The sequence below is a fragment of the Theropithecus gelada genome, chromosome 1, assembly GCF_003255815.1.
Source record: "Theropithecus gelada isolate Dixy chromosome 1, Tgel_1.0, whole genome shotgun sequence".
NCBI classification, from domain to species: Eukaryota; Metazoa; Chordata; class Mammalia; order Primates; family Cercopithecidae; genus Theropithecus; species Theropithecus gelada.
Genome location: NC_037668.1, coordinates 100976104 through 100982619, shown reverse-complemented (window position 1 = coordinate 100982619; position 6516 = coordinate 100976104).

Here is a 6516-nt window from a genome sequence, read left to right as displayed (position 1 = left end):
AAAAAAAAAAAAAAAAAAAAAAAAAAAAAAGAATTCAAGGAACCATTCTGAATACCAATGCTCTGTTTTGAAGCTGATCCCAATCTTCAGTATTCTACCATGAAAATTTTAGCCACATTCGCATCAAACTTTAAACCTGCCTCAATGACAGAGCAAACCCACAGGCTTTGGCTATCTGCAAATCACTATTTTATTTTGCTATTGTTTTCCCAGTTGTTATTTTATCAGGGCTGAAGGTAAGAGTTCCCCAATAGATCTTCACATGAAATCAAGCTATCACAAGAATCAAATCAGGTAATATAATGTATTAAGGTATTGTATTAATTCACCTTCTACTTCTACAAGCCCACTTAATTTCATGTTATATTTTTGAAAGTCAAACTACGTATGATATGACTTATCCAAATAAATAAATACTACATTAGTGGAAGTGCTAACCAATGACTGATACCTGTTCTTAATTTTCCTACAAACTTTGAACCCATGAGACAGATCTATTTTATCCTATGCATTAACTTTCTTAGATATTTATTGCTATGACATAAAAACACAATATTCCTAATATATGTATGGGAGTCAATCTCTTTTTAATTTTTTTGATGAAAGCATTTTAATCCATATTTCCATAAATAGTAACAATTAAATCATGTGTCCTGAAAATATTTCCACAGAAATTACTGCTCTCTCTGGAGCGGTAAAATAACTGCTAGCAAGGTGAAGCCCCCTCATAATACCAATTATGGTTTCCATATTGACAAATTTAAGCTCAGGAATTAAATGTTACGCCTTTAGCAACCAGTTACTATGGGAACATCTGGCGATCTCATATTTAACAGCTGGCTTCCATACCTCCAAATATACATTTGAGCAACTGGAACAGAAGGAAGAAAATGAGGGATTCTCTTTTTTTTAGGAAAACATCTAGATTATATTCATGAACACTACTTAGCCCACAGAAAAAGGCAGGAACAAGTTCTACATAGAGATGATACTCCCATCCCCCAGCAGAATCTCACTTTTTATCCAGTTCTTCAAGCTGAACTTAAAAATATAAGTTAGCTAACGAAAGCAGGACAAAACAAATAATAAAGCAAAATGCAAACTAGAAGTTCAGACAGATAGAAAACGAGGCTTGGTGTCTAAATTTCATCAGTGATATGACCCAAAGTGAGTGTCTGAAACAGAAATTTCTGAGCTTCCCCATCTCACATATCAAAGGATACATAGGAAAAGAAAATACATAGGGTGTAGATTTGTGAATGTTGTTGCTTCCATAGAGTGCATCTTTTAAATTATATTGTCAGCTTTAACAAAATTTTTTAACCATTGACTTATGTGGATCTACATTTAGAAAGAATCTGAAACAATTATTTGTATTTTCCTTTCAGTGATATAAATTCAAAGAGAATAAGATGACATAAGATGTTTCAGAGATTCATAAGTCGGAATTCAGCATTTATTTAATGAGTCTTTTATACATATTTGGTAGAAATTCTAATTCCAAAAGGTGTTATAGAGCACTGCTAGCACCTCCATATAATTTTTTAACCTATTTTTTATGGCATGGTTCTGTTTTTGTCTATCAGTCGCAGCACTGTCACCTTCATCTGGAGAAGAAAGTTTCACAAGGTCATCAACAAGGTCAACAGCAATAGCCATCTCTTAAAGATCCAATCAGGCTTGCAATAGGATCAGGATGACTGTTTGTTTATCCATTTAATCTTTAATTTAGTTTTCAAACTGTTATTTTGAGTTTATCACCTATTTCATAGTTGTATAATATGGTTCAAAAGATCTGATATTTTTATACGAATTTTTGAAACCTAAAAGTATTGTTATATCTGTGCAATCTATCAGTGACTCTGAAATAGGCTGAAAAACTTTTTCTCTAAGTTAGCATGAATATATCCATTTCAGTGGTCTTACATTGCATTGATTTTATATTATGCAGTTACAGTATGGAGTTCATGCATGAATCCCACTAATGTTAATAGTTGTTCAAGACACATCCCAAACTTGTGTTGGATGAGTAAACATCTCAAAAGTAATTAGTCAAAAATTTAGGACATGTATACTTCCTGCATTCTGCATATTGTTTTGAAACAGACTTTTTGAATTATCCATCTACCGTAAGAGTGAGAGGATGAAAGTCATATAGTTATATGATATGTTTCATAATGACAGGTTTTATATATAATATATATACATATATACAAAAACTATGTTTTATATATACTCATATAGAGAGAGAATAGAAATTTTTATTTTTTATTGTTAATATTTGTTTTTTACTCATGCTAAGAAAAAAAAAAAAAACTGGTTTGGCTTTTTCCAATGTAGTAATGAGATAAAAAACATTGGGTTACATTTTGTTTTCTCTATGGAAAATTTTGAATATCTGAATAAAAGTATATTAATTGTGTGTATTCAGGATGAACTTTAATACATGCCAATACAAGCCTCAGCTGATTATCTCCACCCTGCCCAGTGTTTGTGGTGTTGATCTGCCAGAAATGTAATATGTGTGTGGCCATGTTATAATCTTTTGCAAGAGGCAGTTTGGCTCAAACCTAAATTTTAATCAGGATTATATTCTACAACCCTCCATAGAGTTAGCGTAAGTTAGCTGCAGAACTCTTAGTAGGATACTTAAAGATGTTCCGTACTTTTCCATAGTCTTTGGCAAGGTGTTATTATTTGTTCTGGGTGTTTTTGGTTTTTTTGTTGTTGTTGTTCCCCCATACATTTGCTATTTGACTTAAAGATATCTGTAGGAGATACAAATTGCTCAAATAAAAACTATAAGAAATTTAACAAAGATCATTTCTGAATAAGAATGTTCAGATCATAGAATCACAGAACCTCAAAACTGGAACAAAGTGTTCCCAAATATCTGACCAAATTCCCTACCTTTAAAGATGACTACCATGCTTAATGGAGTTGTGATTTGACCAAGATGTCATAACAAGTTAGTCTTCTTTATATGACAGACCACATTGTTATAAAGTAACTGTTATATCAAAAAAATGAGCTTCTTTCTAATAATTATTAATTAGGCTGAAAACTGTACCCAGAAAACAGAGCTACCTAGGGGTACTTTTCTACAGACCTACTATTACTGATTGGTGGTAGTGTTATTATTATGGTCATCATCATATTATTATTCTGGGTATCTACACACTTAGCTAACACTGGACATTAGGAAAGAGATCCATAAAGTGAGTCACAGAGCTAGGAATTCTAGGTTTAATATCACCTTAGCCACTAACAAGCTCTCTTTGTTGGTTTGTGCTGCTGCAGCAGAATATCTGAGTCTGACTAATTTATATAGAACAGAAATTTATTTTCTTACATTTCTGGATGCTGAGAAGTTCAAGATCAAGGTGTCAGCAAGTTCGGTTATCTGGTGAGGGCTGCTTTCTCGCCATACCCTCTGGAGGTAAAGAAAACTGTATCTTCACATGGTAGAAGATGGAAGGGCAAGCAAACCAAAAGCTATATGATGCCTCTTTTCAAGGACCTTAATTCCATTCATATGGGAGGAGCCCTCGTGGAATAATCATCTCTTAAATACCCTACCTGTTAATGCTATCACAATGACAACACCTGAATTTTGGATGGGGCAGATTCAAACCATAGAACAAGCTATGTGACCCAGGCAAATACTTGAACTGTCCTTTCATCAGAATAAGGAGTAATACAAGGTTTATAATCTTTCATTCTTTTTGTACTCTAGGTTTCTATGATTGTAACTTTGCTTTCTATTTTTTCAACTACAGATGGGCCTTATGAAGTGGTTACACCTGTCATAATTCGAAAATATTGTAAGAATTCTGTTAATACCCCAATAAAACAATAATAATGTCAAAAAATCAACATTTCAATAATCATAAGTTGAGAACTGTCTGTATACAGATATTCCATCATTACGAGTATTTATAACCTAATAATAATGTCAGCTCTTCTAAAGCCTTAGTAATTTAGCAATATTTTTATGCTGAAAAAAAGAAATGTTTGTAATTCATCAAGTAATGAATAGAAAAATTTATCTTGACTAGTGATACCTGGGAAAATAATCTTAATCAAAGGGTGCAACATCAGACCACATCACAGATACTTCACCACTGTAATCATGAGTTCATTTATTTCAGCTGTGGTGAGTGGGTTGGTTATGGGCAGACCATGTTTTATGTTTATGAGCGTTGAGTAGTTTCAGCTACTTAATGTGCATTAAGGGGCCTTTTGTCAAGAAGAATAAGTTGTGAGTTAAGAGTCATCGCTCAGTCTTCAGACTTTCTAACTCTCCAAAGAGATATATCAGTGAGAGGCTGTCAAGATGGTTTCTTCTATTTCCTGATGATCACAGTTTCTTAAAGCAAAATAAAATAGATCTTGACCCATAATGCATTTCATTGGTCTCAACAGCCTCCTATTCACAAACTGCCCAGTAGGATTCATAGGATCAGCCAATAAAATTACCCACACAGAGGGCACTGTCTGAAGATTACAATAGATAATCAACAGAAGGAAAAAAAAAATAAAGATTTAGAAAAACTGAGAGAAGAGAAGTTAACTGTTAACCAGTCTTCTGGGGTCCTAGATTGATGCTTCTTTTCTGTTTCTGACAAATAAAAAGAACGTATGTTCGGGTAGAATATATAGGCTTCTTGTTTGAGTTTCAGAAAACAGAGTACTGATAAGCTTTTCTACCTTCTGTGAACTGTTTTGAGAAGGAAGGAAAGACAAATATCTGCTAGCATGAGATTGGCCCTAGAGAGTGAGCTCTAATCAGAAAACAAGACAGTGCCAGTGTGCATGCTATTCAGGAAATTAAGCATTTCATTTACCCATGACTGATTTTAGCATCTGATTTTCAAAAAGCAACGAATGGATTTTTTAAAAAATTTCAAAAATAAATCATCTCTAGGGTATGAACTTCCAGGGGGACATTTATTAGCCACTGAAAATAGATTCCCCCCAAAATAAGGAAGCTCATCTGTAAGAATTAAAATATAAATGTCAAACAAATAAAAGCAGTCCTTTGAGAAAAAAATTTGAAAATGTTCATAACCCAAGTGTGAAGTTAGATAGTAGCATTATAATAAAACATCACATGAAAATGATTGTATTTGTAAATAATCATTTCCATCAAGAAACCAGATGAAGGACTTGGGATCAAAGTCAGCTAAAATAAATACAGATTTGATTGATGCAGAACTTGTATTTGAGTTCTAAATATCTATTACTCACATAATAGATCCCTCCTTTTGTCCTGGCAAATGTCTGCACCAATACTCCAGGGACATCTTCAGATTCTACTGAAGAAAGAATTAGATAAAAGCTACTGCATTCAGCCTCTCTGCTCCTTTTAAATCAGTAAGTAGCCAGCTGTTCCACTGCAACTGATTCTGTACTTCGAGTCAACTCACGACATCTATCAAAACAGTGTTTACATTTTCTTAATAATGTTAACTTAAGCATTTTATTGCCATGCTCTGCAAACTATCTGAGTGCACTAAAGAAATCTGCTCATGAGAAAGGCGGTTAAGCAATAGACAGAGTACATAAAAAGTCTCACATCTCTAGAGGTTAGCTGCATGACACCTGGAATGACACAAAGCCTCTGTTGCCTTTGTCCAGAGCCAACAGGGAATCCCCTGTGGTCAAGAAAATGCTGGTGAAAGCAAAAGCCCTCCTCGGCAAACATCAGCAGCCCTGTTGTTTGTGCAGATTTAAACAGAGGAGGACTGCAGAATTGCTTAGAATCCGAATAAAGAGATGAGATGCAGATTATTGTTTCTGAATTTTTTTAATGCACATAGTGAAACAAGGGATCCTTCCTTCTTATTCAGGACTTTGAAGAGCAAATGCCAAAAAGCAGAAGCTTTGTTACTAATCCACTCTTGAGTCACGCAACCAAAAAATTATATTTAAGCCATTGCCTTGACAGTTAAAATATAGAGCTTATTTTGTCTCCCTGCTCGCAAAATTGAGAGACTGAAAATCAGATTTGATAAAAAGAATCCATTGGTCCCTTTCTCTCATGCCTAGTAATAAGAATAATAATAATAACTATTATTATTTAAGCTCAGGCTAAGACCTATAAATATTATCCATATTCAAAATTTCTTATAAAGTACAGAAAATAAATGCATTTTGGAAGTAGACCATCAACCTTAACTTATGTTCTTTGTAAAAAATTCGGAAATCTGTCTATTTGTGGTTTTCTTGAGCTTTACCTTAAAACTAATTTCTTCCTTTAAGCTGATGAAATGCCAAATTATAATCTCACTTTAGTATCACGAGTGTTTTCATTATATGTCCTTAACAAGAATTAGATGTTTTGAGGTGGGGTTCGGGGGAAAGCATGATTTCTATCCAGGTTAAAAAAATGGTACTTTATTATTATTATCAAATAGAATGGGAATACTAAATGGAAGAAGGATATAATATTGATATATAATATTGTAGTACATGTGGTATATAATATTGTAGTACATGTCTGGGTCGATTGGA